At 37.4% G+C, this 26,153-nt stretch overlaps 1 non-coding gene across 1 annotated transcript; it reads left to right on the top strand.

The window, feature by feature from the left end:
- The first annotated feature begins 1,530 nt into the window (after nucleotides 1-1,530).
- LOC142443819 (U1 spliceosomal RNA) lies at nucleotides 1,531-1,694 on the top strand. The gene has a single exon (XR_012783565.1). It is a non-coding gene; the product is annotated as a U1 spliceosomal RNA (small nuclear RNA).
- Nucleotides 1,695-26,153: the final 24,459 nt, after the last annotated feature.

Raw genomic sequence — 26,153 nt, 5'->3', positions numbered from 1 at the left:
TTTCCCAAAGACATCTGGCTATCCTTGTAGACTGAAAGTAACACATAAATCAAGAAATGAGAAGCTCTTATTTTGGGAAAAATGGAATCCATTGTTTAAAGATGAGCAAGTACGGCTTCAAGTATTTTTTATTGCTCACAAGGATCATGACATCCTTGTAATGTGCTTCTAGGATTAGGGCATCCTTGCCTCATTGAAGGCCTTTCACAGCAGTGCTTGGAGGATTCTCTTTCTACTCGTTAGCAAATGTTAAAGAGCTCCCACTGCTAGTACATATTTCTTGAAGAAAATGGAATGTAAGTTGGAGTAGTTTCAAGAAGTTTTAAATATAGATTTAGAGGTTTATCTAGTAAATTTATTTTAAAAAGCAACTCCATGCCTTGTAATACTCACCACCAAATCATACTGAAAATTTCCTAAGTTTGGAGAGTCCAAAGTAAGAAAAGGTAATAGACTGACTTTGGGCAGGTGCCTAAACACCTGGCTGAAATTCTAAAACATTATTTGTTTAAACTTGTACTTTCCCTCTTTCTCTTAAATGAATGACTCATAGCTGTCTACATGATAACCAGAATTGGAATGTCCCCTTAAATCATAGTTACATGAATATTAGTGTTTCAGACTAGTCCAGGATGACAAAATTCGGGCAATGTCCAAAGGACTTAATGTACCCCAATAAAATGTGAAGAAAATTATTGTCTTATTCTTATTCAATGCTAAAGGGAAAACCAATTTAATATATTGATTGTGTGGAACCCCAAATAAATGAAAATTGAGAAAATGTCATGTAATCCACAGCTGGCCTCCTTTGACACAACAAAGGGACAAGAAAATCTAACTCTACATGAATCCAAAGCCAATTGTCACACAGCAGAGATAGACAATGCTTTCACCCTTTATTTTTCTTTTCCTTATTATGAGACCAACTATTCCTTCATGGCTCTACTTTTTTATTGTTCAATAACTGGTTACAATGTCTATACATAAGTCACAAACGACACTCAAAATTAGGGTGGTTTATTAGGGAAGTTAACAGGTTAACACAAACCAGGGTTAGGGAATATTAAGGATACAGTTATTAGTTCACGGCAAACAGCTTCTCCTCAGACAGCAGCCAAGATTTTCTCTCTGGGCCTCAACCCCATGGTCCCTTAGGCTCCTCCTTCGTGGGCCAGGAAGCCCACCATCTGGTCTGTCACACACATTTATAGTCTCCTTTGCTCTGTCTGATGGCCTTCTTACTTCAGCTTCAGCCTCTGGGATTGGCATGACATGTCCTCTATTTTGCCACTTAAGGCCAAGATTTGTCCATGCTCTGCTAGTAGTTCTTTTTTCCTTAATGATCCCCCAAAATCCTTCTTTTTGCTTTTGAAATATGTCATTCCTTATACGCAGGAATCTTTTTTATTAGTATTTCAAACCCTGTTTGCAGAGTTCCACCTAATCATTTGGTGAGAATTGAAAAGAAATGGATAGAAAAGTCATGCCAAGATATTTCACTGCACCACAATGGCATAAGAAACAGATCTTATACTAACCTGGTAGGGAAGATACCGTGATCACGAAGGTGGTTTTCCCAGGGCGAGGCTCACCCATAGCACTCCCGATGTGCTGACCCCTGCGATTTCCCCAAATGTGGGAAACTCAACTGCATAATTTGTGGTAACGGGGGACTGTGTTCGTGCTCTCTCCTGATTTTTTTTAAAAGAAAAAAAATAGGTCTTAAGATTTAAATATTTTCTTACTATTTATAATTAGCAAAAATAATTTCAGTCACTAGGACTTGCACTACATCTACATATATGAACAAAAGCATTGGTAAATGTCTGTTTTAATTTTAATTATTTATCTCCTTTTGAATTACAATATTTCACCTAGTTTCAAACTAATATTTCTTCAACAAAGGGAAAATACTTTCTTAGGGTTTATCTTCCACACATCTGAGATATTTTTGTCTTTGGTTGTGTTCATATAAGAAACAAAACCAGTGATGCTTATACATTTACATATATAGAGAGAGAAAGAGAAAGAGAGAGAGCGAGAAATGTATAGCACGAAATGACTCACACAGTTGTGAACATGCGTAAGGCCAGTACAGGCATGTTCCAAGGGTGATGGGTGCAGAGGCAAATGAATCCAAAGTCAGCAGATGAAGTTTGAGGCTGCAGAGGTAAGTGGACCCAGGGTTGTCGGTTCAGATGGGTTGGCAGGTAGTATGGAAGACTGTTGACTCAAGTTCCAAGAACTGGAGCCCAATGAGCCAGATACAAGATCAAACACAGAAAAATAATAATACAGCAAACTCTTCCATAGATTGGAAGCAGGCCATACCATGAAGAAAATGTCCTTTCAATTGCACTAAGGCAGTACTCTGAGTAAGAATGTTGTATCCTACTCTGATCTTCTTACAAATGATTGAATACTTACAGGAATATAAATAGCCCCATTACAGGGTTGACTAAATGAGGCATTGTGTCATAAAGAGTATTACTAGATCTTAACTGCTAAAACAATGATGAAACCTGCCCAGCCAAGTTACACAAAACCCAACTATTTATGCTTATTCACAGATACTCTTCTTTGCCACATTCTGGTAGTTTTCCATTTGTTAATAAAAGGGAAGACTGTATTGCATTTGACATTTCCTACTTAATGCCTCAAAAAATAAAATGAGTAGGTAGTTAAATTCTGTAAACTTGTTTCTGTAACAAAAGTATATAAACACTTGAAATCCAGTATAATTGCAGTCAGATTAAATGGACCAAGCTGCATACTTAAGCATTACATAAATAAGCTTGGTTAATGATCTGGGGAAGGGGCTCTCGTGGTGAAATGAATCCACATTGGAATGTGATCCACAAGGTCCCAATTCCACACCAAGAGTGGCGCCAGGAGAGAAATACTGGACTTCTACTACCACAAACAGTCACCATCTTAGATACTCACAGGGGCAGTTCTAACCTGCTTTATAAGGTTGCTATGAGTCAGCATGGACTCAAAAGCAGTGCATTTTGTTTGTTTTTTTAATGATCTGTGCACCCAATTTCAAAATCCACAGGTGAATTGCATTTCATTGCATTAGATTTCTTAGAATTGTTGCTGCTTATTTCACTATGAAATGTTTTATCATCTCAAATTACTATACTTCAGCAACAGATTCTTGCAACAGGAACACATAAAGGGAGCTTTGGTGTTCTGTGCATTCCTTCCCTTGAGTAAAATAGTTTCAACATATTGGATGACTTAATATTGTTAGACGCTATCAAGCAGATTTTGACTTAAAAGATCCCACGTGAAAGAGTAGATCGCCCACATAGTGTTTTCTTGGCTGTAGTTTTCACTGGAGCAGATCACCAGGTTTCCCTCCCACAGACCCTTTGAGACACATCTTAGCACCAACCTATTAGTTTGTAGCCAAGTGCTTATCTGGAGCACCACTGGGAATCAGGTGGCTTAAATCATATGGAATACCATTGTTATAAGAATAAGTAAAGTTAATTTGTACATCTCGCTTTGCTAATGTAGAATAATTTTAAAGAAATATGTATTTATAACTGAAACCTTAAAGAAATTGAATCTGATATTCCAAGTTCCAGATTTCTCCAAATAATATTAATATCCATGGAAAGATTGTTTTCCTGAATACTCTCTTTCACTTAAAAAAAACACACAAAAAACATTTTTAGTAAGAGTGAGCATTTTTGTTCTCTTTAGATAATGAGCACTATCTGGTAATTGTAGCATGTTTCTTAATGACAATATTGCCCAGAATAGCTTCATTGTTTGTCGTATGCCTGTTCTATAATGGGCTGTCAGTTTCCAGAAATTAGAAGGAGTAAACAGAACATAGAAAAGATAAGAGATTCTGTTTCTACTGACAAGAATCAAAGAATAAATGTAAGCTAAATCTAATAGACACCAGATAACATATTATTCCTGAAGACTTTATATTCTAATTAATTAAATTGAGTAAATAACTTGTACCTATGAAGATAAAATGAACTCATAAGCCCCATTAAAATGCATTTTATTTCTTGAAGCAATACCTCAATTACTTCTATCTATAAACTTTTATTTTCAAGGATGATAGACAAGAATTTATACTAAACAGAAATGCCATTTATGGAGATACAAAAGTTCATGAAAAAATAAAATGAAAAGATAAATATTTTCATGAACATTTGAAGGCTCCTTGAGTAGTTAAAAATACTTGTGGGCAGTTAGACTATAAGGCACACCAATTACAATGACTGATGGGGGACTTGGATTAGTTAAAGTTGTTTTTGTTAGGTGTCATGGTGTTAGTTCTGACCCATAGCAACCTTATGCACAATAGAACTAAACCAACGCTGCCCGGTTCTGCTTCACCCTGACAATTGTTATTGTACTTGAGACCAATTTTGCAGTCACCGTGCCAATCAATCTCCTTGAGGACCTCCCTCTTTTTTGTTGCCCCTCTATTTTTCCAAACACGATGTTCTTCTCCAGGGACCAGTCTCTCCTAACAACATGTCCACAAGTATGAAAGACAAAATCCCACCATCCTTGCCTCAACATTTGACTTCAGCTGTTCTTCTTCCAAAACAGATCGGTTTGTCCTATTAGCGGTCCATGGTACTTGCAGTATTCTTCTCCAGCACCATAATTCAAATTCATTCCCTCTTCTTTAGTCTTCCTCATTCATTGCCCAACTCGTATATGCATGTGAGGCAATCGAATGTCTTGGATGAAGCCAACCTTAGTTCTCAGAGTAACACCTTTGCTTTTCAATACTCTAAAGAGGTCTTATGTGGCAGATTTACCTAATGCAAGGCATTATTTGATCTTGGACTTCTGCTTCCATAAGCACTGATTGTAGATCCAAACAAGAAAAAATATCCTTGACAACCCAATATTTTCTGCATTTATCATGATATTACTTATTGATCCAATTTTGAAGATTTTATTCTTCTTTACTTTGAGTCATAGTTCATACAAAGGCTGAAATCCTTGATCGTTGTCAGTAAGTGCTTAAAGTCTTCTTCACTTTAGCAAGCAAGCTTGTGTTGTCTGTATATTGCTGTTTGCAAGGAAGTATTCCCTCCATCCTGATACCACTTTCTTCTACATATAATCCAGATCTTCTGATTATTTGCTAGGTAGAGAGATTGAGTAAGAATGATGAGAGGATGTGACCCTGATGCATACCTTTCCAGATTTTAAACCACCCACTAGTCCCCTTTTCTGTGCACAGGACATCTTGAGAGGACAAGTCCCTCATGAACAAGATGAAGTGTTCTGAAATTCCCATTCTTCTCAATGTTTCCCATATTTTGTACTGCTACACACAATCAAATGCCTTGGCAAAGTCAATAAAACACAGACAAACATCTTTCTGGTATTCTCTGCTGTCAGTCATGATCCATCTGACATCAGCCATGATATTGCTTGCCCTATGTACTCTTCAGAATTCTACCTGAACCTCTGGTTAAAGTAGTTAAAATAGCAAATGTATTTTCAAGAATTTGTTAACTATTTACTTTCATATGTTACTGATGTTGTGCTCCAACATTCCTTGCAACATTTTATATATTTTTACTAATTTTAAAAGTTTAATTTAACCATATATGTTTGTTTTGTTTGTGTTTTTTAATGTTTAATATTATATTTATCTCCTGGTGATTTTTCCAAGGCAATTTTTCACAAAGATTGTCTTCAAGCAGGAATTTCAATATTATATGTTACCTAAATTAGAATGATTTAATTATTTTAGGCACCATGTTTATAAATATCATATTTTCAAAGTTGTTTAATTTTAATATTCATTCAATCTGCCAATGATTTATACTTTCTATTTTGGTAATGCTTTCCTCGTTTACCCTTCTACATATATATTTCATTTTAAGCAATATATTCCAAAAACATTTTAAGCATAATTTCTATGCTTCCATTTTATTATATTGCTACAATTTCAACCTACTCTTGCTTTCAACAATAATATTACAGAAGGAAATACATGCAACCATAGTGCATTCAGATGTAAAATTTGAAGCAAAATGCTAAGTAACATGCACACATTTTCCAAACCCTTTGGTGCTCACAAGAAATATTATTCCCCATACCATCTCAGCTTCTGTAAAAGGAGGAATATGATTAAAGGGATATAAACAATTCAAGCTGTTCCCATGGTGAACAAATTACAAATAATTAGAAACCGATGGCTAGAAATATTAATTTTGGGACCATTTGTCATGTTGAGCAATTTTTCATTATAATCAATTTGTTGAATCAGCCAGTTTATTTTCAACAAATCAAGTGCAGTTTCATAAAATTGTTCTATATCTGCTGCTGTAAGCACTGAAAGTTAAAAGTTCCTGGAAGAAAAAAATTACTGTTCAAAGAATGCCCATAAACTCTTCCAAGGAATTACTCCCCTGCCCCCACGCCCCACAACCCAGTGTCCCTTATTCCTTGTGTACTGTCCTTTTAGGAAATTCAAAGACTAACTACTTACATAAGAAATTTTATTCAAAATATTTAAGGATTTGAGTTTCCTTTATTTGATATACACTTTCATTTTAAGGAGCATCTGATATTAAGATGTGACAAGGAAGACCTCAAAAAAGGATCAATTTCATATGACTTCAGAAGTTAAATTTATTTAATCTACATAATTGGGGAAAACAACAATGCCGAAAAAGATGGCTGGTATTATTTTACAGTTGAATAAGACAAAATAAACGGTAACAAAAGTCAGAATCTTTACAGGACAAATGTCAAGTGAGTAGATTTGAGGAAACAGGCAATACAAAGTGGGAACTTATACTTTGCTTCCCTTATGTGTTTTCTTAATTACAATTATTGTTGGCTTTTTTGTTTTATAAATACAATTTTTGCCAAGTTTAAATGACTAAGAAGCTATTTGGCAACAAAGACTAAGGCAGGCATTGCAAAGTAGCAAAGCTAGGGACAAACTGCATTCTAATAATATACACCCTTGAGAATAGATTAAAATCCATTATAAGGATAATGAGTGCTTTCAATTCCCAACAGCATAAAGAGGAATGTATTGTTAAGTGGAAAAGCAGAGGACCTCTTTACTCTTTAAATCCTAATTACATACGGCTAAGGTTCATTTGTGTTTTTACTCAAGGGATAAGATTAGAATTTCAAAATAACTAAATATGATCCCAGGTGAGTTTTAGAGAAATAATGCATTATCTAAGGGAGTCTACTATGCAGAATGAAATATTGAAGCAAGAATTACAGAACATGAAAATATCAATGCAATAGGATTGCATAAGAATAAATATCCAACTATCTAACAAGATTGTCATACCGTAGTGGCTTGGATATTGCTATGATGCCGGTAGTTATGCTACTAGTATTTCAAATACCAGCAGGGTCAACTGTAGTGAACAGGTTCCAGAATCACATATTCCAATCTAAGTAGAACAGGTTCAAAACTAAAAATGAAATAGTAAGAAGAAATAGGCTGCCCAATTCAGATGGATTAACCACTGGAAATAGCAGTAGAACATAGGTTGATTTAGTGGCCAGAGATGAACCTCTCAGGTTGAAACAAAAGACTGAACTCATTGCCATTATGTCAATTCTAATTCATAGAAACCACATAGAACAGAGTAGAACTGTCTCTTTGAATTTCCAAGAATTCAAGTCCTTAAAGGAATAGGAAGCCTCATCTTTCTTCCAAGAAGCCACTGGCCATTTCAAACTGTAGACCTTACAATTAGAAGTCCAACATGTACAAATATGCCACTAGGGCTATGTAGTAAAACTATGATTAGAGAAGAGCTACTTCCTCAATCTAGAACTGACATTAAAGTTGTGAATGGAGCCTTATTGGCTCAGAAAGCACAACTAAAGATGATAAAAAACAGCTACAAACATCTACAAATAATGAGAATATGTAATGTACAAATTACAAGTCTGGCCAGTCATGGCAGGGGGTGGGGTGAAGATGGGCAGTGGAATGGGGAGTGATTAACAATGAGTACGAAAATGAAGAAACCGTTCTAAAATGATCATGCTGGTAATTGTACAACTCTTCTTGATGTAATTTAGCTAATTGCTGAAAAAGATGAAGTGGAGCATATAAAGAACAATATCCTAATCATTAGCAAGCTGTGTTGGCCATTTTGAATCAAATACTTATATGACTTACTATTCCAGGAAGGACAGATTTAAGAGGAATATCATGGCACTAATTGTCAAAAAGAACATTTCAAGGTTTATTACAAAGTGAAATATGTTTCGTAGGACAAAAAGTTACTAGGAAGACCAGTTAATAAAAATACTATTCAAAATTATGCTCATAAGTAAGTTCAGGTTAAAGCTAAAGAAATTGATATAAGTCTATGACAGTCAAAATATGGCCTTGAGTCTATCTCACCTGAATTAAAAAAAAACATCTCAAACATTTAATTTGATGCCTTAAGCACTAATAACAGAAAATCTGATGAACTGTGGGAGGAAATCAAGAACATCATAGAAAGCAAAATGCCATTAAAAAGTCATGAAAATATACCACAGGGACTCTGCAGATTTCAGCCCAGGTGAGTTACTTAGAGGGAAATTCAGCACTACTGGAATGCAGGAGGAGCATAATAAAGAGAAGTAGGCACAAACCCACAAGGTTTTGAGGGGTTGAGGCTTTTGGCTTACCACAGTGGAGGCCGGCTACGGCTTGACCTTAGCCCCGCCACTGTCTCTGCCTGAACAGGGACCATTTGGAGCCCATAAGGGGAATTAATCTAAACACATCCACAGTTTGCTGCCACATGCCTCAGGGCAGAGACTAAACTATTAGAGTTCCAAGGTCAGGGATCAAGGTTCAGCTAGATTGTTACTATTGTTTCCCTCTCTCCTCTATATCCCAGCAGAGTCTCAGTGAGTTTACTTTTTAATGCTTTTATCCTCTTTGTCTCCTTCCTGTTCTCTCACACTCCACTGCTGACCTCCAGACCACTCCCCTTAGCCAGGGCATTTAAAACACCTGCACCAACCCAAATAGGTGAGCACCACCCTGCACAGATAGCCGGAGGATGGGGAAAGCCCTGCCTACCATCACCAGGGGATACTCTGCCCAACTTCTTACCAGGTCATTCCCGCCTGGGGGCCTAACACAGCTCAGCCAGCACTCCTCAATGTTCCAAGCTGCTGCAGGAACCTCTGCTCAACCTCTGAATCACCAAAGCAGGCAACACACCAGCCTTCAGTGGCTGAGAGGAAAGCCACAGGAAGATAAAGTGGTAGGTTAATTCCATGGTAAAATTAGCTGTAGGCAGTTCGAAGAAGCATTTCTACAAGTCTCCCAGAGAGAGTCAGTGCTCTTTGACTCCCTGGAAAATGGCACCTAGCTCCACTAAAACAACACAAAGCAAACAGCCATCAGCCCCAATGACCCAAGGAAAAAACAGGAGAAACAAAAGGAAATGGCCGAAGATGTCCTGAACATAATAACATACATAGAACAAGCAGATATTGAGCTGCCACAGAAAGAAATTTTTGGAATGCTGCTTGGTCATACAGGACATGAACAAAACAATACAGAGAAGGATGAAATGATAGAGGAGGTAGAAGCCACACACCAAAGGGAAATACGGGAACTTAGGGAGGAGATAACAAAAACCAGTAGCAGAAACAAGGACCACAAGAATTGACTGGATGAAGCAGAGAACTGCATCAATGACTTGAAGGACAGCCAAGCAGACTTTAACAAACAAGAACAAAAATGTAATAAAATTATCAGAGAAGCTGAAACAAACTTAAGATATATGTTTGATGCTATGAAGCAGAGCAGTATAATTATTGGCTTACTGAAGGAAGACACAACAAAGAAGTCATCTGCAACAATAGTGAGAATTCTTGGAGGAAAACCCCCAGCTTAATGAATGAAAACCAGGCAACCATTCAGGAGGCTGAAAAACACCAGCTACAGTAAATCCCAAGAAGAAGTCACCAAGGCACATAATAGTTAAATTATTCAACTTTGAGGAAAGAAGAAAATAATGAGAACAGCTAGGGAAAAATAAGCAATCACATATAAAGTTTCCCAAATAAGAATATGCTCCGACATGTCAGCAGAACCCTTGAGAAGAGGAGAGAGTGGAGCAACATATTCCAAAAATTGAAGGAAAACAATTCAAACCCAATAATACTCTACCCAGCCAAATTATTGAACAAGATAGATGGAGAAGTAAGAGTCTTCCCAGACAAGGAGTAATTCAAAGAATATGTTAGCAGAAACTCATCTCTACAAAAGATATTTGCTGACACAGTATGAGCAGAACAACACTCCCCAAGCATAAATAAGAGACCACTACATAGAACAACCCCACCCATAGGGCAACAAAGAGAAAACAGACCCCAAGATAACATTGACTTAAGGATGGAAAGAATTCAAGAATGATACACACAGACACCCAAGCACCACACAGTAATGAGAAAGGAAAGTAGGAAAACACCCAATACAAGAGGTATAAGATGACATCACAGAGTCAGCAGATGTAGATAATAACCTTGAATATCAATGGCCTGAACTCAGCCACGAAAAGACTGAGACTAGCAGACTGGCTTAGAAAACACAATCCATCAATCTGCTGCTTATAGGAGAGACATCTCAAGGCTACAGGCAAAAATATGCTGAGAATCAAAGGCTGGAGAAATTTATACCAAGCAAACAGCAATTGAAAAAAAGCAGGGGTTGCAATCCTAATCTCAGATAAAATTGACCTCAAAGTGCAAACCATAAAAAGAGATAAGGAGGGATACTCTATAATGCTCAAGGAAATGGAAGACAAAGAACCACTAAGCATTGTAAACATAAATTCCCCGAATGAGAGACCCACTGAATATGTCAACCAAACACACCAAAAGATGAAAAAACAAATCACAGCCTCAACAATTATAGTGGGTGAATTCAATACACTGCACTCTGAGAAAGATAGATCATAGGAAAAGAAACTGAACAAGGAGGCTGGAGATGTAAACTCTACAATTAGACAATTTGACCTGATAGATACTTACAAAGCTTTTCATCCAAATACCAGAAAAGTCACATTCTTCTCATGTCCACATGGCACATATTCAAAGATAGACCACTTGCTGGGGCATGAGACGAATCAACATAAATTTAAGCACATTGATATCATACAGAACTCTCTCTCTGACCACTGTGCCATAAGGCTGGAAATTTTTTTAAAAAGACAAAAAAATAAGAGCAGACAATTGGAGGATGAATAAATCTCTTTCACAAAAGGAGTGCATAATGGCACAGATCAGAGATGAAATTAGGAAATATTTAGAAACCATTGAGAATGAGCACACAACATACCAAAATTTATGGGACACAACAAAAGAAGCTATTCGAGAAAGTTTCACAGCAATACATGCACACCTGAAGAACCAAGAGAGACTCATGATTGACATGCTGGCAAAAATTTTACAACTAGAGCAGAGTCAACAGGACAATCCTACTAATAGGAAAAGAAAAGAAATTATAAAAATCAGGGCTGAGATCCAGGAGAGGGAAAATAAGAAAACTATGGAAAAAATTAAAGCTAATAAAAGTTGGTTCTTTGAAAATATAAACAAAATTGACAGACCGCTGGCAAACCTAAGCAAAGAAATGAGAGAAGTAATTTCAATAGTAAGAATAAGGCATGAAAGAGGGGACATTACAACTGACTCTAATGAAATCAAAAGGATAATTACACAGTACTACTACGAAGGATTCCAATGCAATGAATTCAACAATTTGAAAGAAATGGACAAATTCTTGGAAAAACAATCCCTCCCTAGATTATACCTGATGGAGGCCAAGAATCTCAACAGACAAATTGCAATAGAAGAAATAGAAAAGGTTATCAAGGGATTACCAACAGAAAAATCCCCTAGACCAGATGCCTTCACTGGAGAATTCTACCAAGCATTTAGCGAAGAACTAACACCAATTTTACACAAACTAAACTCTTCCAAAACATAGAAAAAGATGGCAAATCCCCATACTCCTTCTATGAATCTAGTATAACTCCGATACCAAAACCAGGCAAGTATCCCACAAGAATCAGGAACTACAGACCAATATCCCTAATGAACATTGATGCAAAATTCCTTAACAAAATACTCCCCAACAGAATACAAAAATATATAAAACAAATAATTCACCATAACCAAGTGGGATTCATACCAGTGATGCAGGGATGGTTCAACATATGAAAGACCATTAATTTATTCATAGCATTGACATGAAAAATATAAGAACTACATGAAAATATCAATAGATGCAGTAAAAGCATTCAACAATATCCAACACAAATTCCTATTTAATACACTTGAGAAGATAGGAATGGAAGGAAAATTCTTCAAGACAAGACACGCTATATATGAAAAACCAACAGCCAATGTGATAGCCAATGCAGAAATGACTAACACAATCCCACTGAAAAAGGGGACCAGACAAGGATGCCCCTCTTCCCCACTCTTATTTAATATTGTGCTGGAGGTTTTAGCTAACAGCATAAGGCAAATAAAAGACATCAAAGGATTTGTCTGGGGAAGGAAGAGGTGAAACTATCATTATTTGCAGATGATAAGGTTTTATATATGGAAAATTCCAGAAGTTCCACAAGCAGAGTACTGGCAGCAAGAGAGGAGTTTGTCAGAGTGGCAGGATACAAAATCAACACAGAAGTCCATCGGAGTGTTATACACATTGGATAAGACCACAGAAGAGGAAATAGAAAAGGTGGTACCCTTCACAATAGCAAAACACAAATTAAAATATCTAGGGATATACCTGACAAAAAGAACAAAATATCTATATGGGGAAAAGTACAGAATACTATTACAAGAAACCAAGAGCGACCTCAATAAATGAAAGAATATCCATGCTTGTGGATTGGAAGACTCTATATAGCTAAATGTCAGTTCTGCCTAAGGACATATTTATATTTAATGCAACCCTGATACAATTACCCTCATCTTTCTTCAAAGAAATGGAAAAAACTGTTTATCAACTTCATATGGAGAGGGAAGAAGCCCAGAATTAGCAGAGAACTCCTCAAGAAGAAGGACACAGTGGGAGGGCTTGCTTTACCTGACTTTGGCACATACTACAGAGCCACAGTTTTTCAAAATGCATGGTTTTGGTACAATGACAGATACTCAGACCAATGGAAAAGAACTGAAAACCTAGAAATAAGATCATCAGCATACAGACAACTGATCTTTGATAAGGGCCCAGAAAATATCCAATGGGAAGCAGATGCCCTCTTAACAAGTAGTGCTGGAAAAAATGGATATTTTCCTGCAGATAAATGAAACAAGGCTCTTATCTCACTCCATGAACAAGAATAAACTCAAGGTGGCTCACAGACCTTGAAGTTATACCCCAAACTATTAGGGCCATCATTGAGGGGATTGGGACCAACTTGAGAACTTTGGCACAGGGAATACATAGGCTATCAGAAATAGAGAAGGGCACAAACACAGAGGAGGCCCAAATTGACAAATGGGATATATTGAAGATAAAACACCTGTGTACATTGAAATAATTCACCAAGAGAGTATTAAGAGAGTCCACAAACTGGGAAAACATCTTTAGAAATGACACATCAGACAAAGGTCTTACTACTAAGATCTACAATACCCTGATAGCTTCCAAAAAGAAAAAAAAAACTAATTGCCCACTAAGGAGGTGGGCAAAGGACCTGAACAGAAGTTTCACAGGGGCAGAAATCCAAATAGCCAACAAACATATGAGAAAATGTTCCTAATCTTTACAATAAGAGAAATGCAAATTAAAACAAAATTAGCTTCCACCTAATAACCTCAAAGATAGCCCAATTCAAAAAATCAGAAAGCAGCAAGTGGTGGAGGGGCTGTGGGGAGACAGGAACCCTCATCCACTCTTGGTGGACCTGTAAGTATGTACAGCCACTACAGAAATCAATCTGGCGATATCTAAAACAGATGGAAATCGAGTTACCATACGACCCAGCAATCCCCCTACTGGGCATATGCCCAGAAGAGGCAAGAAACAAACCAAGACCAGATATCTGTGCTCCAGTGTTCATTGTGGCACAGTTCACAATTGCAAGGAGTTGGAAACAAACCAAATTTCCATCAATTGACGGTTGGATTAAAAAGCTGTGGTATATACATACAATGGAGTACTACACATCGCTAAAAAGCAATGATGAACGTATGAAGCACATTGCTGCATGGGAAGAACTCGAGGAAAGCATGCTAAGCGAAGTAAGTCAGGCACAAAAGGACAAGTACAACATGAGTCAGATGAGGTAAACTTAAACAGAAAATGCAATAGGAGCCTAGGGTCAAAGCTACTGTATACAAACACCTGGCATGAGGACCAGGTAATATGGCAGGGACCAGACCAAACACAAGTATACATATGGTAGACAACTAAAAAGGAGGTGGGGAAAATAAATAATAATAATATAAAAAAATAATAATAATAGAATTCATACCGGGGACACGGGGCACTAACCCACCCAAGGGGAGGGTATTGTTTATATCTCCACAGGGAAAGTGAGACCAGACTTCAACTCAGTGCTCCAAAATGTGAATGCAACCTGCTGGTGTGGAGTACAGAACCAGTGGAGAGGTCTGAGGGGCTGGCGCTAATCTCAAGTACTGCGTGGACACCTGCCCCTCCCCCCAGAAAAATATATTTCAAAGAACAGTATTGAATCTGCAACTCCGGGAGAGGGACATATCTGATTGGAGCACAGGGGAGCAGATGAAAGGGAAGGAAGAGAGAGTGGAGCACATCTTGTCCCACCAGTCCATGAGGATGATATTCCCAACTAGAACAGAGTCCACAGAGAGGAACACATGGCCAACCCAACTATGAGACATGACGTCCCTCAATGACCAATGGCCCTACAGGGGACAACACTGGAGACACAGTGTGGGAATTGTGCACGATCTGATCCTGCCATACCGAGGCAAAGCACTAAGGGGGTGCAACGAACAGCAAGGGAAAGGAGCGGCAAAGTCCTCAGGGAATGCTGAAGGTGGACTTTGGGGCCAGGGCATGATGCCCCAAATGAACTGACCTGGAAAACACTCCTAAAAAAATCCTTGGATTAACAAAAAATCATTGAACTAACTACAAGCTTTTATTTTCTTGTTGTGTTTTCTTTTTTTTGTCATTGGTTTGTTGTTTTGTTGTATATTGTTGATTGCTTTTGCTCTGTCTTGTATTTGTGCATGTTATTATGTCCAGAGGTCTGTCTAAATAAGATAGGCTGGATGAACAATCTGGAGGAGACAAAAAAACGGGACCAACAGTTCCAGGTGGACATGGGAGATGGGGAGGTGAGGGGAAAGGAGGTGAGGGGAAAGGAAGTGGTGTTAACAAACCCAGGGATGACGGACCAACAAGTGATCCAAATCAGTGGTGAGAAGGGTGTGGGAAGCATTGTATAGTGTGATCAAGGGTAATGAAACCAAGAGGAATTACTGAAGCACAGGTAGGGACTGAGCATTATAGTGGGACAGGAGGAAAGTCAAAGGAAATAGAGGAAAGAGTTGGAAGGAAAGGGCATTTATAGAGGTCTAGATAAAGGCATGTACATTTGCAAATATATTTATATATGAGGATGGGGAAATAGATCTAGTTGAATATATTTATAGGTTTAGCATTAAGGTAGCAGAAAGACATTGGGCCCCCACTCAAGTACTCCGTCAATACAAGAATATGTTCTTCTATTAAATTAGCATTTTATTATGCTCACCTTCCTGACACAACCACTGATGACAAAGTGGGTGAATAAGTAAATGTGATGAAGAAAGATGATGGTGCCCGGCTATCAAAAGATATAGTATATGGGATCTTAAAAGCTTGAAGGTAAATAGCAGCCATCTAGCTCAGAAGCAGCAAGACTCACATGGAAGAATACACCAGCCTGTGTGATCATGAGGTGCCAAAGGGATCAGTTATCATGTATCAAAGAACAAAAAATCATATCATTGTGTGCTCACTTCCCTGATAAGATCTCTAAAGACAAATGGGTATTTAAGCAAATGTGGCGAAGGAAGCTGATGGTGCCTGGCTATCAAAAGATATAGCATCTTTGGTCTTAAAGGCTTGAAGGTAAATAAGCAGCCATCTAGCTCAGAAGCGACAAAGCCCACATGGAAGAAGTACACCATGCAGTGTGATCATGAAGTGTTGCAGGTATCTGGTATCAGGCATCATCAGGACAAAAAATCTTATCATAGTGAATGAGGGAGGGAGGAGGACGAAGTGGAGACCTAAAGCCCATTTGTAGGTCACTGGACATCCCCTTACAGAGGAATCTCAGGGAGGTGACTAGCCAGTCAAAGTGCAATATAGCAATTATGAGAAATACAACTTTTCTTTAGTTCCTAAATGCTTCCGCCTCCCCCCACTATCATGATCCCAATTCTACCTTGCAAGTGTGGCTAGACCAGAGAATGTACACTGGTAAAGACATGTACTGATAGGTACAGATAGGAAATGCAGCGAATCCAGGGTGGATGATCCCTTCAGGAGCAGTGGTGTGAGTGGCGATACTGGGAAGGTACAGCGAGGCTGGTTGGAAAGGGGGAAACGATGACAAGAATCTACATGTGATCTCCTTCCTGTGGGACGGAAAACAGTAAAGTGAGTGGAGGGAGACATCAGACAGGGCAAGATATGACAAAATAATAGTTTATAAATTATCAAGGGTTTATGAGGGAGGTGGAAGGGGTATGGAGGGGAAAATGAGGACCTGATGCCAGGGGCTTAGGTGGAGAGCAAATGTTTTGAGAATGATAAGGGCAATGAATGTACAAATGTGATTTTAACAATTGATATATGTATGGATTGTGGTAATTGTTGTATGACCTCCTAATACAATGATTAAAAAAACAAACAAGAAACAACACAAAACAAAAGAAACCATACATATAAGACCTAATAAATAAACGAAGAAAGTGAAAGATCAAAGGAGATGCCAGAAGAGACTCTGAAACTTGCTCTTAACATGGATTAGAAACTTGCTCAGGAATTGGAACAATTGTAAGCATGGTACAGAACCATCTAGTGTTTTTTTTTTCTGTTATGCATAGGGTTGCTATTGTTTAAATCAACTTGATGGCACCTAATAGCAATAAAAAAAATGACAAATAATATAGTAAAACAACTCAAAGAGAATTTCAAGGAGCATCCTATATGAATTGAAATCGCGTGGTATCCCCCTTCTATGCATAGATGTTGTAAATTAAGCCAAGTAACAGTGTGGGGTCATGTAAATGATGTGTGGAGAATTCTAATGGGAGGACTGGTCGATTTTACCATCCTATTGGGAATAAAATGAGCCATTTCAAAAGCATAAAGGAAAACCCCATGACCATCAAGGGAGAAGAGTCACCAGAGGCATGCATTCAAAATGCCCAAGTGATACGGAATTGGCAGGAGAGTCACGAGAGGCCAACTAACCAATGCTTGTGTTCTTTTTTGCCCATCCCAAAGAAAGGTGTCTCAACAAAATGCAGAATTTATCAAACACCACCCTTAAAAGCAATGCAAATAAATTTTGATGAAGATAATTCAAAAACAGTCATAGCAGTGCATAATAGGGATCTACCAGAAATTCAAGTCATCTTCTGAAGAAGATGTGGAATGAGAGATATCAGAGATATCAAATTAATCTTGACTGAAAGTAGAGAATATCAGAAAGATTTTATGAGTGTTTTATTGGTTATACATTTAACTTATTGACTAGGCATTTAACTTAGGATCATAACAAACTATGGATAATATTATAAATAATGGTAATTCCAAACACTTCATTGTATTACTGCTGAACCTGTACATAGATCAAGAGGTAGTTTGAACACAAAGGGGAACTGCATGGTTTAATATAAATAAAGCTGTTTGTGCTCATTTTACCCACACTGATTCAATATGTGTGCGCAACAAATAATCTGAGAAGTTGGACTATATGAAGAAACAGGCTCGTTAACAACTGGAAATATGCAGATGACACAATCTTGCTTGGTGAAAGCTAGAAGAACTTAAAGAACTTATAATGAAAATCAAGACTACAACCTTCAATATGAATTACAACTCAATGCAAAAAAAAAAAATCAACAATATCTTCCCAACTGGATCAATAAAGAAATGAAGAAACAGTTAAGTTGTTAACTATTTTATCTTGTTTGGATTCCCAATCAATATTTATTAAATCAGTCAAGAAATCAAACCATGTATTATATTGAGCATATCTGCTGTAGAAGATATATTAAAATGTTAAAAAGCAAACATGTAGTTTTGAGGACTAAGGCATTCCTGAACTAAGTACTTTCAATTACCTCGTATGCATATGAAAGCTGGACTACAAATAAAGAAGATGGAGAAGAATTGATACATTTGAATTATGGTATTGGCAAAAAATAAAGAAAACCTTATGGGCTGCTAAAAGAACAAACCAATGTCTTGAATACCTATAGCCAGAATATTTATAATGAGTGAGAACGGTGAGACTTCATCTCATGTACTTTGGGCATATTCTCAGCACCTTGAACATGCCATCATGCTTGGTAAAAGAGAGTCACCTAAAAGGAGACAGGTCTTCCAGAAAGTACATTAGCACAGGGGCTGCAACTATGAATTCAATCATACCAAGAAGTATGAGGATGGCACAGAATTGGGCAGGGTTTGCTCTATTTTACAAGGGTTGATATGAGTCAGAGCTGATTGGATTGCACCTGAAAATATAGAAATAGATATATGAATAGTTGGGTGGATAGATAGATAAATTCATTGATGACAACTACAGAGATTGAACTACATATACATATGTACAGATATACATATATAATTATAAGGTTTTCAGTGGCTAATTCCACAGAAGTAGAATGGCTATCTCTTGCCTGTAGTGTTTTCTTAGCCTGAAAGCTTTACTGAAATCTGCTCACCTTGACTGACTCCGCTGGTATTTAAAACGCCAGTGATACAGCTGTCAGCATCATAGCAATGTGCAAGCCTCCACATAATGACACACTGACAGACAAGTGTGGCTCCTGGGAGGAGAACTCCTGAAATCAAAGGACACTTGGCATTGGGTAAATCTGCTCTACGGGATCTCTTTCAAATGCAGAAGAGCAAGGGTGTTTTGAATCACGAAGGCACTCTGCCTATGCCATGGTACTTTTCAGTCTCTTCATATGTGTATGAAAGTTAGACGTTGCTTTAAAAGAAGAATAAAAGAGAAGATATCCATTTGAATTATGGTGCTGACAAAACAATGTGAAATTACCATGGACTGCCAAAAAACCAGATAGCCCTATCTTGGAAGAAATGGAAGTGAGGATGGTGAGACTCCATCTCATTTCCTTTGGGCATGTTATGAAGAGAGATCAGTCCTTGGGAAAAACCAGCCATATTTGGTGAAGTTGGAGTGGCAGAAAAAATGAGGAAGACTTTTGAATAGAAGAATCGATAGGGTGGTTGCAACAATTAATTCAATCGTGACAGCAATTGTGAAGATGCTTCAGGTTGAGGCAGTGCTTCATGTGCTGCTCACAGATTTTCTATGCGCCGAAACTGACTCTAGGGCACCTATCAAAAATAACAACTATACATAGGAACATACTTACATACATACATACACACTCATTAATTAATCTCTAAAAGATATTTAAATGCATCATAGAAAATGAACCCTTCCAGTTCAATATCAAATGAAAGAATTCCAGAATTGATTTAAACGGGGAAAAAGTCTGTTTTTAAGACTTATTCTGTTGGTTAAAGGTCAAAAATGCCCCAAAGTACAGAAAAAATCAAAAGCATCTCGAGATGTAATATTAAAGGGAAATATTAAAAAAAATACAGGAGAAACCTGGTGGTGTAGTGGTTACACTTTGTGGTACAATTCACATGGTCGACAGTTCAAAACCACCAGAGCTCCTCGGAACAGAGACTGGGCTTTCTATTCCTGTAAACAGTTACAGTCTTGGAAACCCACAGGAATCACTATGAGTCAGTAATGACTTTATTGCTGTGAAAGAGAGAGTGTGTGCTAATAATAAAATGTCTAAATTGGAGAAAAATAAGCTTATGAAAGACATTGGGTTTCGGGATTGGTGCCATAAAGTCATTTGATTCATAGTGACCACAGGTGACAGAATCGAGCTGCTACACAGGGTTTTCTTGGCCTATTTACAGTATTTCTTGGCCTATTTACATACTATTTACAGTAGATTGCCAGATCTTTCTCCAACAGATGTTTCTGAAGCACCAACTTTTATCTACTGTGAGTGAATGGACTAAAGAAATCAGCAATTATTCAAGCTAGATTGATTTAAATATGCCTTGATCATATATTGATAAAATCCTGAACTTAAGTGTCTGTGCCCTCTGACAGGAAGTACAAATTAATTTTAGTGAAATAAAAGATAATTAGGTAGTAGGGTGTTGTGGATGGTTAAGGGTTAATTACTAAGTACAGGGCTGGCCGTTCAAACTCACAGAGAGCCATCTAGAAAGAAGACGAGGTTATTAGGGCCATAACCTTGTGAACCTCATGAAGGTCAGTTCTGCTCTGCCCAGATGGCATCACCAGGAGGTAGAATCAGCTAGATGGCCAAGTGCTGTGGCTTGGCTGTGGTATTAGTGTCTTTTATAAAGCTTGTATTGTTATCCAGAAGGATTTAAGGGTTAACAGAGGCTACTTCTAACATAACTACAGCAATAACCTTGATATTGGTTATCTTGTCACTCCAGCCATAGATACTGCATCTTTAATACTCTGTTAAGTATCAGAGAATTATTTGATTTATTTTGATAAAAAATGTATTGCTTTCTTAAGTTGATAATGCAATGTTTTCTGGGAAAGGAGAATGTCTTCTACTGACAAACTAACAATAATTGCCAAACTCTCCTCTCAGGGAGAACTCATTTAAAATAAAAAATGATCATCACATAATGACATTGCTTTTGCAATTTCCATTCACTTTGCTTGCTAAACTCACAATAAAAATGCTACCTCTGCAAATACTCCTTTATGGAGCACATTTGTCATACATAAAATTGTGCAGAAATTACTCTACCAAGCATTATACAAATGAGAAATTTTAGAAGAAAATTGCATACATTTAGTATACGTAATTATTTTTTAACATTTAATTTCCTTTCAATGATTTGAACTAAGGGGAAAAAAAGGTATCTAAGAGGGAGGGCAAATTAAAGTGAGAGACTATATGTTCTTTCTCTGTGTTACTAGAGGAAATAATTACGTATGTGTTCATTGAAATGCTTTAGTTTAAAGCAGTTCCTCCTTTGGTTTTGGTGTTGGGTATTTTAATGAAAGGGTTTCAAAATGTTTGTGAAAATGTAGTTAAAAGATAATGGGCAAAGAGTCATAGGAAGCAGCAAATTCTGTGAATTCAGTTCACCTCTAGATTCTGAGACCTGACTGAAGCCAAGTAGCTTTGCATTTGGAAAATCTAGTTAGGACATATGAATTTATTGACCACTATTGCTTGTTCTTTCCTCTCCCAGTACTTAAAGTAATGATGTCATTTAGAGTGTATGCCTTTAGGATACATTTACGTAGTCAAAGGAAATAATCATTCTAAATCCTAAAATGTTGATTTTTCACTTCAATGAGTTCCTTTTGCCACTCCAATTTTTCATTCAGACTCTACTTGAAAGGAATTTTAGAGTCAACCAACATTTTCTTGAAGTTATTTTGGTGCTGAAAACACCATTAATCACCCTTACTGTCTAATAAGATAAGATATAAAGTAAACTATATGTTCTATGTTCAGAATGTAACCACCTCTTGCCTAGTTGAAAAATAAAAGCAACATGTTCACATGAAAAAAAAGAAATCTATACAAATAGCCATATTGAAATGTGTATTGTAGTAAAGAGACAAATTATCAACTCTAAGGTTTACTAAGTCAACCATATCAAATTTTCACTTTTGAAAATAAAAATTAGTTTGAAAGTCAATTTCATACCAGGGTTTATTGAGTGAAAAACTATTTACATTACAAACAGGAATGAAGACCCTTCATTAAAAAAAAAAACTATTTAGAAACATGAAACGAAAAAAGTAAGATGGTTCAAGTTGATCATCACCATGCCCCTTTAAAATGGAGATGAGTAAGGATATTTCCCTAATTAGTGATATTTTATCACACCTAATTTTTCTTTTGTTTTGGGAAAGTTGTCACTGAATGTTAAACTGGCTTATCTTGATTGGATGAGTGCTGTAAACTCATGAAGTAAGTACTGCTAAATCATGTGACCCATACTCAGAAATGCAATTTGCTTAAGTTTTCATTCTGTTTCTTGTAAATGGGGCCACAACTCACTTTTCCTTTGATTCTTAGAGGATGGAAACTATTTAAACTCTTATCTCCATAGAAATGTTTAATACCACAATTTTAGTATCTTAAAACAACTGAACTATATTTTCTCACACTTCTAGAGGTTAGTAGCCTGAATTCAAAGAGTCAACAGGGTAATTTAAAACCCTAAAGCCTCTAGGAAAAATATGAAGGTAAGAAAATATGTGTTATTACTAAGGTTTCTTTCATGCATGCCTGAGTTTATTCTAAATAAAATGTGTTTAAATATGTCTACACTCAGTGGATGGCTGATGATTAATTGCCTATTATATACATCTTAGTCTTGTCAAGATACCTTTAAAAAAGTATAATCTTTGCACCACAAAATAATTTCACTTGTATGGAAAATATTGTTCTACAATTTGCACATTGTTTCATCTCATGTAGAATACATACAAATAGCAGTCTATTCCAGTCCATTGGTCGGGAAGCTGTCTTTCAAATTGCTTGGCATAGAAGTAAGTCATAGAAGTAAGTAAGTCATTGCTTGGCATAGAAGTGTTCATTTCCATGCTGAAATATATCAATTGTTATTTCATTAATCCATGGAACCTTGTTTTTCCCTGATTCCTTCAGTGTAGTTTGCACTGCTTCCTTCAGTAGCACCAGTTCTCTCGTGTGTAAAAGGTAAATTTTGGAAGAGATTGAAAATTGTTAAGGTCGATGAAAAAGTTGCCTTATTGGTATATAATACAAAATGCCACACAATATAATGGCTTACATATATTAAAAGAATTGTACAATCCTCACCACATTCAATTTTAGAACACGTTCGTCACTCTTCTATCCAGCATGACTAGCTCTGTAAGGTAAATTTTGAAAAGCCAAATCGCCTGGGGAACGTTCACTTGAACCATGAGACAAAAGGTGTTTCATGGAAGAGGTTTGCTTCAGCAGTTCAAAATGTCCAGGTGCTTCCAGAGAGAAAGATGGGACTTTGGCTCCCTTCACGATGTAGCCTCAGAAACCGGGAAGGGAAGACCTATCCGCCAACAGCATTGCTATGAGTTGAATCAACGTGATGGCCGTGAGTTTGCTGTTTGGGGATTGGGCTACAGTCAAGTCCCCAAGAGGAGTTTTTCTGGGACAACAAAGATGAAGGACAAGCACTTGGGAGCCACTGGTTTTAGTGAGAGTCCAGATTTTAGCTAATGAACAAGCAACTGCCAATTAATTTTAGGATGAGTTTTATGACCAGATGCAGCAGTTTGCTTGAGTTAGGCAATTTGTAAAACAGTCACCGGTAGTAGCAGCATTTTAAAAGCAGTTATATTTGAAGAAAGCATTAGGAAATTGGGAGTAATTTGATAATAACTTTACCTGAAGAGGTCCCTCTTGTATTGAACCTGGAGGTGCATGACAAATCCAAAAACATTCAGCTTTTCTCCTTGGGCACTATTTGGGAAAATGTAAGGATAATATTATTATTATAGGCAATCATTTTGAAGGGGTACAGGGTGGGTGGAGAAGGGACACTTATACTGCCAGAACCAATATCCATTTAATATTACACAGGAAATGTTAAAGCACTCTTGTTATTTAGTGCCTTCTAGTCAATTCTTACTCAGAGAGACTCTGTGTACAACATAAGGAAACCCTCCTTGCTTCTTCATCACCCCCACAATGGTTATTATGTTGAGCTTCTATGTTCCCATCCAGTGGTATAGACCTGAAGTGAGTGGCCAGTGGCCTGGAAAAGAGTGGCCAGTGGATTGATGATCCAAAGGCAAATTTTATTTCCAAAGTACATAGTGCACAAAGTGTAGCAATAACATCATGATAAAATTGTTTGCTTGGGACTAATCTTAAATGCAGCTGTGCTCAGTGTACACAGGGCATGTCGGAATGTGGGAAAACATCTGATTATCTCCCCAGCTTTCTGGGTTACCCAGTGTCCCTGAACACCCCAGAGAGTCACCAATGCACTTCAGTTAAAACCCAGTGACCCTCAGTACTCATTGATGTAGCCACTGTGTTATTCTATCTTGTCGAGGTCTTCCCCCTTTTCACGGACCTACAACTGAACCAAGCACAATTTCTTATTTCAGTCAGGGTCTCTCCTGATGGCATATCCAAAGTATTGAGAAGGAAATTCTGTCCTCCCTTCTAAGGAGCATTCTGGTTGTACATCTTCCTGGAAAGATTCATTTGTTCTTTTTTGGAAATCCAGATACTTTCAATATTCTTCTCCAGCACCGTTATTCCAATGCACGGATTCTTCTGTAATCTTCCTTATCCAATGCCCAACTTTCACATGCATATGAGGTAATGGAAACATGCAACAGTTTGGGTCTGGTACAGCATGTTATTCAAAGTGACAACCTTGCTCTTCAACACTTGAAAGAGATCTTGTGTCGCAGCAAATTTTCCCAGAGCAACACTTTGTTAGATCTCTAGGCATGTGCTTCTGTCAACATTGGGTGTGGATCCAAGCAAGATAAAAATCCTTGACAGTTTCCATCTTTTTTTCCATTTGCCAAGATGTTACCTATTGGTCCAATTGTGAAGGGGTTGGTTTTCTTTACATTGAATTCAAATCCATATTAAAGGCTGCAGTTCTTAATCTGCATCAGCTAGTGTGTCAAGATCTTACTTTCCGCAAGCAAGGCTGTGTCAAGTGCATGTCACGGGTTTTTTGTAAGCCTTCCTCTAATCTTGATATTACATTCTTCTTCATAAAGTCCTTTTCTATGTACTCAGCATACAGATTGAGTAAGTATTGGGAAAGAATGCCACCCTGATACACATCTTTCTTGATTTTAAAGCAAGCCCTATTCCCTTGTTCTGTTTGAATGGCAACTTGTTGATCCAGGTATAGGTTCTTCATGAGCACAAGGAAGTGTTCTCTAACACCCATGCTGCTCAATGTTATCTATAGTTGGTTATGGTCCACACAGTTGAAAGCCTTTGCATGATCAATAAAGTAAATAATGATTTTTGTGATATTCTCTGCATTTAGCCAAAATTCATTTCACATTAGCAATTGTATCCATTGCTCTGTCTTCTTTTTACATATGACTTGAATTTTTAACAGCTCTCTGTCAATGTACTACTGCAACTGTTTTTGAAGTGTCTTCAGCAAAATTTTACTCGCCAGTGATGATCATAATATTGTTTGATAGTTTCTGCATTTTGTGGGGTCATACTTCCTTGGAATGTGTACAAATATGTTTCTTTTCCAGGTGGTTGGCCAAGTAGCAGTCTTCTAAACTTCTTGGCATAACTAGTAAGTGCTTCCAGGGCTTCATACGCTTGCTGGAATATCTCGGTTGATATTCCATCAATTCCTGGAACCTTGATTTTCCATGAATGCCTCTGGTGCAGCTTGGGTTTCTTTCTTCATCAGCATTGGTTCCTTATCATATGCTATCTCTAGAAATGGTGGCATGGAGACTAGTGCTTTTGGATATGGTTACTCTGTGTATTCCTTCTATCTTCTTTCGATGTTTTCTGAATTGATCGGAGTTTTGACCATAGAAACTGTTTTTCTATTGAATACTTTGGGGGGGGCTCTCTTACATCTCTTATCACAATCCATACATTCATCTCTTGTGTCAAGCACACTTGTACATATGTTGCCATCATCATTTTCAAAGCATTTTCTTTCTACGGGAGCCCTTGATATCAGCTCATTTTTTTTCTTTCCCTCCCCCACCCTTCCTCCCACATGAACCTTTGATACATTATAAAGTATTTTCATATCTTACATCATCTGCTGTCCCCCTTTAACCATTTTTCTTTTGTCTGTCCCCCTG

This window comes from Tenrec ecaudatus, chromosome 3, assembly GCF_050624435.1.
Source record: "Tenrec ecaudatus isolate mTenEca1 chromosome 3, mTenEca1.hap1, whole genome shotgun sequence".
NCBI lineage: Eukaryota > Metazoa > Chordata > Mammalia > Afrosoricida > Tenrecidae > Tenrec > Tenrec ecaudatus.
Note: the sequence above shows the minus strand (reverse complement) of the source record. Positions and strands in the feature narration are given on the sequence as shown.